The sequence below is a fragment of the Arachis hypogaea genome, unplaced genomic scaffold (genome assembly GCF_003086295.3).
Source record: "Arachis hypogaea cultivar Tifrunner unplaced genomic scaffold, arahy.Tifrunner.gnm2.J5K5 arahy.Tifrunner.gnm2.scaffold_350, whole genome shotgun sequence".
NCBI classification, from domain to species: Eukaryota; Viridiplantae; Streptophyta; class Magnoliopsida; order Fabales; family Fabaceae; genus Arachis; species Arachis hypogaea.
In genome coordinates this window covers 1,565-14,173 of record NW_027255642.1, presented here as the reverse complement: position 1 = coordinate 14,173, position 12,609 = coordinate 1,565, and the positions used below count along the sequence as shown (strand labels likewise).

The window sequence follows — 12,609 nt, the reverse complement described above, 5'->3', positions numbered from 1 at the left end:
ACAATATTAAAAGTGTTTGCCATATCGACTCTTTGAATAAACAACTATATGAGAACTCTTTCACAACTCACAAACTCTCAAAACACCAAGCGCTGGGTTAACCAACTCTGATACCAAAATGTAAGTATAATACCCACACTTAATTGGCCCTAGGATCACTCACTCATATAAATGACGCTATCATATTTTTCATCTCTCAAACTCACTAACACTCATAATAATAAGGAGAGAATTTTTTGAAACAAATACTAAGTATTTTGGTTCATCGAGAGATCGATAACAACATACATATGAAGCTTTTACATAGACAATGCTTCCTACTAAAATAATAATTTATGAATCACAACTCAATTTTGTAATGACCACTATTTTATGAGTTGGCTTCATGAATCTTCTTTCAACTTGTATTCATGTAGTTTCCATAATCGTCTAATTTGCTTGACTTCCAATTTCAATTCAATTTGATTTTGAATTTCTTCAATGTTGTAGAATATTGTAGCTGTACTACTCTCTTGAATATTCTTCAAAAATCTTCAAGCTTTCAACATCTTCTAGTAAATAGATGATTATTGTTTTCAACTCAAACTTTATTTCTTCAATTCTTTAACCATATTTCATGAAAATTCTAATCCATGCAAGTTGATAAATAGCACAAGAAGTTTGTAAAATCTTGGTGATGAACCATGAACTTGTAACCACTTTGAATTCAAATTGAATTTCACCTTTGACTTTTCTAAACTTTTGTTACTTGCATACCACTTGATTTAATTTTCTAACAGAAACTTATCTTTGCCAGCTTAAAGCTGATCTTGTTTTCTATGATTTCACTCATTGGATGCCATCATTGGCAAGGCGTTTAAGACTCAAGGCCATTGACTTTTGTATTGTCAGTTCTGCCATGATAGGGTACAGTGTTGTATCTTCAAGATTCTAAAAAGGGGACGACCAAACAATGAATGATCTCATGAAACCTCCTCTAAGGTACCCTGATTTATCTATCACATTTCACGTCCATGAGGCACGAGCGTACGCTAACAAGCAGAAACATGTGTTTGGGAGCAATGTTCTTTTCTATGATTGTATGTTCATTTAATTTCCATGAGTGAAGCCGATGCAATAGCGTTCAGAACTTGCAGCGGAATTGAAAGGCCTCACCTTGATTTTGTAGAGGAACAGTTCAAGAAGCTTGTGCTTCCTACAGGACCAGTGATACTAGAGAAACCAAACTCTGCATTGGATGAGAAATGGGCTTCTTGGCTTGGAGAATTCAAACAAGGCTCAATGGTTTATTGTTGTCTTGGAAGTGAGTGCAGGTTGAGGCCAAACCTGTTTCAAGAATTGTTGTTGGGTCTTGAACTAATTGGCATGCCTTTTCTTGTAGCTTTGAAACCCCCAATTGGGTTTGATTCAGTTGGAAGAAGGGTTCAAAGAGAGGGTTAAAGGAAGAGGGATTGTGTATGGAGGGTGGATCCTTCTGTTGGATGCTTCATTACACATTGCGGGTCAGGTTCTTTGTCAGAGGCATTGCTCAATGAGTGCCAGTTGGTGTTGCTTCCAAATGTTGGTGACCAGTTTCTGAATGCAAGACTGATGAGTAAGAATTTGCAAGTTGGTGTGGAAGTGGAGAAAGGGGAAGACGATGGATTGTACACTAAGGAAAGTGTGTGCAAAGCAGTTAGTATTGTAATGGATGATGAGAATGAGACAAGCAGAATAGTCAAAAGTAACCATGATAAGATTAAGGAGGTGTTGCTTAATAAAGATTAAGTCTACTTATATTGATGCTTTCTGTAAGAAGCTTCAAGAGATACTTTGAAGGTTTTTTCATCTTTCTTATTTTAATATGTATTTTGAGGTTCTAATGTGTTGTATTGTGAATGTGTGCTATAATGTAGGTGTAATATTGAGAATTTGATGTACACCAGATTAGTATCTGATTATCGTTTTATCTTAAATTTCTTCTAGCTTCTATTACTTTCTCTAATGATAATTACTTGAGTTAAATTACACACTTTTCTTCTTAACTTTTTATCATTACTGATACTCATTTAAGGAAAAATCATAATTAACAGTGAAGCTACTACCAAAGTTGATTCCGGTAGTATGTGCTCATTTTTTTCTTTAGCAAGTCTTGGGTTCAAAATTATACTCTTGAACAAAATTGACTTTTGTAAATGATATCCATATTTTGCAGTGAATCCAATATTTATCCAATATTTTATAGTAAAGTTGAAGCTAGTAAAATATACACCAATTAATTTACAGCTAATACTTAAATCAATATAAAGAACAACGAGAATGGAGGAAATCACAAACAGACTAAGAAGGTGAATGAATTTAATTTTCAACTTGTTGTATGATCCAAGTAATGTTAGAAGCAAGTGAACTCATAGTTTTTATCTTGACTCAGAAAGCTGGTACAGAATCGTAGTTTGTAAAATTCTGAGATAGAACATAAACAATACTCATAAATTATAAAGAAATATAAAAAACAATTATAGCTTCATTTTATGCCATTCCACAATCACTCAAACTTATTAAACCACTCTTCTACCTTAGCCCATGACAAAATAAAGACGTCTCACGGCCCATAAATTCAGCCCAACAAAATACACAAATTTAATTGTAATTTTAGTCTTTATCTTTATCTTATCTTTATCTTTATCTTATCTTTATTGTTGTCATGGGTTAAGGTGGAAGAGTAGTTTAATAAAACTAAAATTTGAAGAATTCAAGGAGATTAGAACAGAGCATAACATAGTAAATTAGAAAAATAACATAGTTGAATGCCTGAATCATATGTTAATATTATGTGCTATAGCAGAGCAGATTCAAAACTTAACAAAGCAGATTAAAAGATAAGAAAGCAAATTCAAAGCAGATTTAAGCATGACAAACAAAGCAGTGAAAGCACAAGCACAAGAGAACAGATAGTAGAGGGAGAAGAGAGGAGACTTAATTATCTTTGTTTAAATGCATGGGGTTAATATGTTTTGTTTTTAACCCTTCATCACTTTGTTTAAATCATCTGAGGATGGAACAACAGCACTTAATTATCTTTCCAATCTTGTGTTTGTGAATCCGTGAGACTCATTTAGTCATAGTCACTTGTGCAAATTAATTAGATTTCAAAGCAAGGAAATAACAAAGATCAATTAGTGAGTGAGTGACGATAAGAACGAAACCACCAATTAATTTGCCCATGCATTATAATATAACATGATCAGTACAATTTTTTTCCTCAACTATACATAACAATATATTAAGAAGAACAATATCACTATAACAATGAGGCATATCTGTATTCTAACTTCATATTAATTTATAAATTTCGCTAAAGATAATACAGTATGCTTTGTCTTTATAGTACTTGTTTAGATGTCATTAAGTTGATAAATTTTTTTTTTATTTTTTAGCGTATTTGGTAAATTTTCTAGTAATAAAAATAAAAACACTAAAAAAATAAAAAACATCTTTTTAAAAAGCTATAATTTATATTTTTTTAAAAGATCTTTTTTTCTTAAAAAGATATTTTTCACATAATAAATAAGCAAAAAGTACTTTTATATTGTTATGCCCAAACATACTGTTATGCAGATTTTTAGCAAATCGTGGTTGGTTCGATATCTAATATCTGGGTACGAAATCTACTCTCTTTTTGTGAGTACCGATTTTTAAACGTGCACCAAAGATTTCGTTCTTGGATGAAAAGATAAAGAAAAACTTGAAAAGTAAAAAGAATTTAAACAACTTGAAATAAAAAACACAAGAAGTAAAGTAAATGACCTTTAAAATTAAAGAAAAGCAATAAAATATCTTCAACAGGGTCGAAGAACTTTGAATTCAAATACAATGCAGAAATGTTAAAAGAAGAAAAGAAAAGGTTTGCCAAAGGAAAGTAAATTGCAGAAAAGGTAATAAATTGCAAGAAACTTAAAAGAAATGTAAAGACATAGAAGGAATCTTACAGAAAATAAAACTCTTTGCAAACTCAGAAAGTCTCTAAGAATGTGAGTGTGCGAGAGTGTTTTCTGAAACCGAATTCTAACATTTGTTCCTTCCAAACTTTATCTATTTATAGATTTTTTTCAACCAATCAAATTTCATTATATGCTCCATATGTGAGAAATCTGAGTGTAACCATTCCCGCCACTTAATGATGGATAATCGTCTTCAACTAACTTGATTATTAACCCTATTATTACTTCAATTGCTTAATCTGTTTCGACAAGCTTCATCGATCAAACCTATTTTGCTTATCGATAACCCTCCTTCGATGAACCCTAAACCCACTGATAGGATCCAAACAAGTAAAAAGTAACACCTTCGATTTTGACTAACTAAATTAATGACTTTATCTTTTCGACTAACTCAAGTACATCACGTCCTTTGAGGTCGATTCTCTTTCTTTCGATCTATACACTTTACCGATCTACCAAAATATTCAACCAACAATTTGCCCCCTTAAATCGACAACTTCCAACTAATCAAAAATAAAAAGTTAGTCGATTCGAAAAAGTTTAAATCTAAAAAATGTTTGAAGCCCATAACTGACACCAACTTGGGAAATCGCTACACTCATCATATCCATTACATGCACGTCCCATGATGCACACTTCCCATTGATTCTGGACGTTCAACTTCCTACTAGCTTTATCTTTTCAGCCTCCCTCTATAAATATCCCATTTCATTAATCTTTTAAACTTTTTCTAGAAACTTCTTCATAACGCTTTCCTTTCTGTCACAACACCGTTATACCCCCCTTTATAAACCTCATAAATTTCCTATATTGCTCTTGCAAGCAAAAAACCTCTTTCTTTTCTCAAAATTTTTGCACTGCTCTGAGGATTCAACTTCGTTAACTCTTCTTCTCCAAGGTATTTTCATTCATTATATATGTTTATGTATATATATATTTTACCAGAAAGTACTCTTCTCTTTTGCTTCACTCATATTATTACTGTGATTTTCTAGAATCGCCATGGCCACAAGTAGCAACTCTTCTCCTTTCAATAAAAGAAAAAAAAACACTGGAAGAAACTCCATATGCGAACCTTCAAATTTTAGCTCAAGACCACGATGTTATCATTGAAGACCCAGTTGATGCTGCTAATGCACAAAAAATTCTCTTTCCGTTTGCCGTTAACAACCAAATGCATTGTTTCTTGAGCCCTCTACTTTCTCCATCTAAAATTAATAAAGTTCTTTTTTCCCTTTTTCTTCTTGATCAAGAACTATTGATAAAAAGAGACATGTATATGGCTCCCTTTGATGACCATACCAAGGGATTTCAAAATAACCCAAAAACTTCATCCAAAAGTATTAATTACCTGGCCTGGTTCAAAAGAATCAAACAAAAGAAAAAGGATTTCTGGGCTTGGCGTGGTATATATGATCGGCTTCAATTGTCTCAATACCAACTCACCACCCACCATTGAATGATTGGAGCCATTCTGTACTTTTAGAGTCAATCGACTAACAATCTGCATTTACCATGTAGGATGGTTGGTCCGACTCTATTCGATGTGGCAGCTATCACAAGACTACCTCCTTCAAGGATCAATATTTCCCCCGACATGTAACTCATCTTATAAAGAATTCATAAAAAAAACAACATGGGACAAGGTGACAATCCCATTTATGATGATAAACATGTAGCTTTTTATGCTTTTGCCTGAATGTCGTTGTCTTCTGCTCATGTAGTGTCACTATGCAAAAACTTTATCAACCTCTTACTACTTTGATCCATGAAAGTTCATTAGTTTTGTGCCTTTTCAAATTACTCTTAGGCAATTTATACGATGAGCTCGGCTACATGGTCACAAAGTCTCCGCAATCGAACTCCTCTTAGTGTAGGAGGACCACTTTGGCTCCTCCAATTGTGGTTGAATTCAATTTTTGAAAAATTTATGGAAGTTGATGGCATCTGACTCTCAGCTTTGAAACCAACCTTTCCTGGTCCCAAAGTTGGAGATCTTTTCTGGGCATTTTTCACCAAATTCTACCACGCAACTTCTTTTCAGAATGAAGATCTCAACTTTGCACCTTTTGTTGATTGCAAATGTGGTCCAACATGGTTTCAAGCTTCGAGGATCTCCAAGACTAATGAAAAAGTACGATGCATAGCTGGAAAAAACTGGAGTAATTACACAACCATCCAAGTCTTTACTACTGGCATCCCCATGTACAAAGAAGATCAATATCAAGTTCCTCTACTTGCTCCTCATTTTGTGGCTCGACAAATGGGATTCTCTTAAGCTTTACCAGCTTCTTTTGGTTCAAAATTGTAAAGCCAACTTGGCCAGAAAATTTACAATTTCATGTCACTTATAACTCAAGAACTAAAGCATAACAAGGGTCCTCGATCTAAATATGAAGCAGTTGATTTTATTCCTAGTCATTATGTGACAAAATCCTTCCTTGCTTCGTGGCAAAAAATACTATTCACAGTACAACCGCAGTCTTGAAGAAACCCTCCAAGGTATGCTAAGAGTTTGCCCGACCATGGGTGAAAAACCTGCCAGTATAGCCATCTCAAAACGAAAAGCAGAGTCTTCGAAAGCTCCAAGAAAGAAATTGAAAGCTTCAAATGCTTCTTCTACAGCCTCAAGTTTAGCAGAGGTATCACAACAAATCTAAATACTTCCACACACTTTATACATATTAAATACTAATGTTATTTAAATAAATACTTCTCTTTTTAGGCCAAACAACAACACACAAAAAAGTCTGTCAATTCTCCATCGAAATATTCAGGTACCAGGAATTCTCCACCATACACTAAAGATTTCGAAACTGATCCTGAAGGCATCTCCTCTAGCTTTTACAATATAGCGGATTCTAAAGCTACCAAGGTATTTACGCTTCCTTTTTGTGTTTTAAAAGTAATTACTAAAATAGTTTCACCCTTATTAAAAGAATTTATAGGTAGGAGGCAATACCTTCTCCAAAAAAAAAAAAAAATTGAAACTGGACCTACCATCCATCAACTATCCTTTACATCTTCAAGTACCAATTCAACTTCAACACCAATGCTGAAAAAGAAAGGACAACAAATGATGATCTCAATTTTTTGTAAATTGAGAACATCGTTAATCCACCACCAACTAAATATGACATCATTATGATTACTTCAGCCAACAAAGCCGAGCTCACACTCTTTGCACAAGATCCAATTTCTCATTTGCTTCAAACTGGGATTGCAGAAATCAATAACCAAAGAGAAGAACCAATCGATCTCAATCAAGATGATGATATCCTAAGTGAACTTCTTGGGGCCATCTCAAAAATCTTCAAAAGCAAAGAGACTGGGTTATCAAGTTTTGAAAAGAAATCGATTCATCTGGATCAAAGCCCACAAATTTCTAATCCCCTTGAAAACACAAAGAATCAAGGTTTGACAAAAACTTCCGTCAATCCTGATATATTTGGGCTTCTTCAAAAACTAAAAATACTGCTTTCTAATCCCGTCGAAGCATGGTTCTCGCAAGATGGTCTAGATGCTGCACTTAACCAAATTTTAAGCTCTAATATTTTTACCCAGAATCCCTCTGATCATGCAAACCACTTGTGTCTTTCATCGATAATACCAAAAAGCTTTTTTCATGTCAGGATAAACTTGAATTCCATAAAAAAAAGAATAAAAGAAATCAAAGATCAAAGCATCAAAGTTGAAGTCCCCTTAGTTGACAAGAAAAGGTATCAACTTATGAAGCCACTTGACTATGGCTTCTGTTGAATTGGATCAGCTAATTAAGAGAGAAGACGAACTCAAAAAAGAACTTACTAAAATTAGACACAACAAATCTCTTCTTCAAAATCCTCTTGAAAAGCTCCGAAGTAGGAAAATATTGCTCGACAAAGAAGTCCTTTCTTTATCAAAAGAAAAGAGCGATATGGACAATCAAACTTCACAACATCATGCTATAGAAAATGAGCAACTTTAAGAGCTTCAATTACTTGCACAAGATCGTACAAAGATAACAGAGCAACCGGACCAACTCTTATAACTCTATGAAGATTGAAGGCTTGGCATGCCAAGTTTTTTGTAACTAAACAATTTCTTTTGAATTCATAATACTTTGAATTTGCCTTTAGACTTTTAGCTTCGATCTTAATTACTATCTTCAAAACATCGATACTATTTAATTTTCCATTTATCAATTTGATTTCAATTCCAGTATCAATATGCATTTCTTGAATACAAGTTGATTACTTGAAAAGGCCCTCCCAATTAGGGGACCACTTTCCATAAACTCTTGATTTCTTATCAATTAGCAAAATAACTTTTAACACTAATTCACCGATGCCAAAAACTTTTTCTTGTACTCGTCGATTATAGATACGAGCTATATTCTCTTTTTGATGAATAAGATTATCAAGTGCTAAAATGTTCTCATTATCTAAGTTATTTAATTTATCAAACATTGCATTCTAGTAATCTTTAACTAGCAATTCATCTTGTCTCATAACTTTTATGGTATTAAGATTGATTTCTAAAGGTAAAATTACAACATGGCCATAAACTAATTTATAAGGAGATGTATTTATTGAATCTCTTGGTGAATTTCGATAAGCCTATAACACTTGACTTAATGTTTCATGCCAAGTACGAGGTCTTTGACCAATTTGCTTCTTAATCAAATTAATTAAAATTTTATTTGCAGTCTCAACTTGACCATTTGCTTGCGCATAATATGGGTCGAAGTTACCATAATTATACTCCTCGATGCTGCAAAATTCTTAATACATTGTCCAGTAAACATAATACCTTGATCAGTACTTATGAGAAAATCCAAATCGATGGATTATATGTTCCTCTATGAAATCGATAATTTCATTTTGGCCAACATCTATTAAAGAAAAAGCCTCAACCCATTTTATAAAATAATCAATCACCACTAAGATAAACTTGTGATTTTTAGACGATGGAGGATGAATCATTCCAATTAAATCCAAAGTCCAACCTCTAAATGACCAAGGTTTTATAATTGAATGTAATTCAGAAGCAAGAATTTGTTGTATTATACCATGCTTCTGACATCCTTGACATGCTTTAGCATACTTAATGCAATCTTTGACCATTAACGGCCAATACACTCGATCACGTCGAAGTACCCATTTCATTCTCTCACCAGCTTGATGAGCACCGTATACACTTATGGACTAGAGCAATTATTTTTTTAGACTAACTCAAACACCTCATAAGACTTCCTTCAATGCGTTTTTTATACAATTCATCACCTATCACCACAAAATTCATTGATTTTAATTTGATCTTTCAATAAACTTGAATATTAGGACCCTTTGAATATTCTGCAATTGGTTTTCTCCAATCATCATCATCCCACTCGTCGATGACCAAGATTTTCCTTTCTTCGATAGGCACAAGAATTTGTTGGATTTCTACCAACTTTCCTAAAGTTTCAGGAAGGACCTTGTACTTCAATGCAATTTAAGCCAACTCATTAGCAATTCATTTCAAATTCTTGGAATATGAACCAATGATACTTTTTGAAAAGATACTAATAACTCACATGCTGTCGACAAATATTTTTGTAATTTTTCATTATTACACTTGAATTCTTTCGACTGCTGTTTTAAAACCAATTGAGAGTCTCCTAAAATTTGGACATCCGATGTCCCCTTGTCGATTAAAATTTCCAATCCTAATATCAAAGCCTCATATTTAGCTATATTATTCAAACATGGATACTTTAATTCAAACAAAAATTCCGATGGAATCCCCTTTGGGGATATGATTAAAATGCCGACACCAGCACCATCTTTGTGTTTCGACCCATCAAAATATAACTTCCAGGGTTTGACTACGATATGAACGATATTTGCCCCCTGGTCATTGAGATTATTCGGTCGATCAACCAGAAAATCTGCAATGACTTGACCTTTAACAGCCTTGGCTGGGACATATTGTAAATCAAACTCCATCAAGGCAAGCATCCATTTTTCTAATCGACCTCTTAATATTGGATAAGATAACATATATTTTACCAAATCAGTTTGTGCAATTACTTTTATGATTTTCGCAACCATGTAACACTTTAACTTTGTACACGCATAATAAAGAGAAAGGCATAACTTCTCAATAGGAGATTATCTTGTCTTAATATCAGACAACACTCAACTTAGATAATACATTGCTCTTTCTCATCCCTCTTTATCATCTTGAGCCAAAATACACCCAATTGTATTTGTCAAAGCTGCAACGTACAATTTCAAAGGCTCGAAAGGACGGACTGTTGCCATTACTGGTACTTTCGACAAGTAATTCTTGACCAAATGAAATGGTTTTTGATGTTCATTCATCCACACATATTAGGACTCATCTTTAAGATTAACTAAAGGTGAGAAAACATGGGTTCAACCAGACAATTTAGAAATAAATCATTGTAAGCAAGGATGGCAAAACTCCCTGGAGCATGGGGATCCCTGTGGGACTTCCCCTAAATGGGGACCCGAAGATAGGGAATTTTCTCCGCATGGATGGGAACGGGGCCAACATTTCTCCGAGGCAGACGTGGGGACCCAAGCGGGGATTCCCGTTAGAGTATTTTGATAACCTTTTGTCACATTTAACCTATGAATTAGCATGGTTTTGTTATCTCTCCCATATTTATGCTTAAGTGTAAAAACATGCTTTTTAAGCCTTATTTTGATGAATTCTAATTTCTCCTTGATTCCATAAGATGCCTTGATGTGTTTGCTAGTAATTCCAGGATTGAAATAGGATAGGCATGGATCAAAGGAAGCAAGGAAGGAAGCATACAAGTGGAGAGAAGCATAAAAAGTCAAAGAAGCAGAGTCAGCCAAGCACGCGCACGCGCACAAGGCGCTCGCGCGCACATTGCAGAATCGGCCAGGGACGCGCACGCGTACCGTGCGCGCACGCGTCGATGACCGCACATGACTTCATTAATGCAACACGTGCCTGGCGATTTGAGAGGGTTTCTGAACCCATTTTTGGCGCCAATTGCTAGGAGAAAGGAATAAAAGGATGAAGGATTAAGGGGAAGGCAATAATCAATCAATCTTGGAAGCATATAGCATAATTAGGATTAGTTTAGAGTTAGTTTTAGAGAGAGAAACTCTCACTTCTCTCTAGAATTAGGATTAGGTTTAGGTTAATCTCTCTTCTTAGATCTAGGTTTAATTCATGCTTTGATTCACTTTTCCTTTGCCAATTCTTAATCTTCCCCCCTTCCTCTTTCTAGTTATGTGCTTTAATAATTGTAATTCTTCATTTTGTTTTGGATAGATTGTTGTTCTTTTATTTCCTCTTTCAATAATGCAATTTGAGGTAATTCATGATAATTGTGATTTCCTTGATTGTTGTTGTTAATTCTTTGCAATAATTGTTGTTAGATTCTATTCTTGTTCTCAAATTACCATGCTTTTCTTTTGTGCCTTCCAATTGTTTGATGAAATGCTTGGTTGGATTTTAGTGTAGGTTTTGTTCCTCTTGGCCTAGGTAGAGTAATTAGTAACTCTTGAGTTATCTAATTCCTTTGTTGATTGATAATTAGAAGTTGCTAATTGGTTTGAATGCCTCTAAAGCTAGTCTTTCCTTTAGGAGTTGATTAGAACTTGAGGAATCAAATTAATTCATCCACTTGACTTTCCTCCATGGTTAGAGGTTAACTAAGTGGGAGCAATGAACAATTCTCATCACAATTGAGGAGGATAACTAGGATAGGACTTCTAATTTTCATACCTTCCAAGAGCCTTTTATAGTTGTTAGTTTATTTTCATTGCCATTTACTTTTCATGCTTCTTATAAAAACCCCAAAATAACTCACAACCAATAACAAGACACTTTATTGTAATTCCTAGGGAGAACGACCCGAGGTTTAAATACTTTGGTTTATAGATTTTAGGGTTTGTACCTGTGACAACAAATTTTTGTATGAAAGGATTATTGTTTGGTTTAGAAACTATACTTTACAACGAGATTTCATTAGTGAAATTCTAAACCGTCAAAAATCTAATCATCAGTCCCGTCTCCGCTAATCCTTCGAATTATTAAATTTACTTAAATACCCTTAATAATTTATTTCTAATATAAATTTTTTAGTCATTTTACATACCATATATATATTGAAAAATCTAACCCTAGTTTCAAAAGTGTCTTCCCTTCTCTCCATAACACTAACACTGTGTCGTCCCACTCCCCAGTCACCCCAGAAGGCCAAAACTCGCAAATCCCAATCTCCTGTAGCGTCAGAACCTTATACCTAGCCACTCCTACTCAGTGCTCATCGTGTCCTCACCCCCTCGTCGCCTTATTGTCTCTGATCGCGGCATTGTTTCCCCTTTTCAACACTGCATGACTATGTCTTTGTATGTTGTAATAATATTTTTTTATTTTTCATTAGAACTTTCATATAAATGATCATACAGGAAGATTGGGAATAGGACCCCACAGAAAATAGGGATGGGGGACAATATTCCCCTACAGTGGGGATTGGGGCGAGGACAAAGAGCAAATCTAGGGGGCGAGAACGGGGAGCGAGAAGGTTTTCCCCACCCCTGCCCTGCCCCGTTGCCATCCCTAGTCGTAAGAAGTTAGCTTTTCCTAGAAACGATTGAAC

The 12,609-nt window shown here is 34.5% G+C and overlaps 1 pseudogene; it reads left to right on the top strand.

Annotated features, from left to right (window-relative positions):
* The first annotated feature begins 676 nt into the window (after positions 1 to 676).
* LOC114927378 (UDP-glycosyltransferase 79B30-like) lies at positions 677 to 2,011 on the top strand (annotated as a pseudogene).
* The last annotated feature ends 10,598 nt before the right edge of the window (positions 2,012 to 12,609 follow it).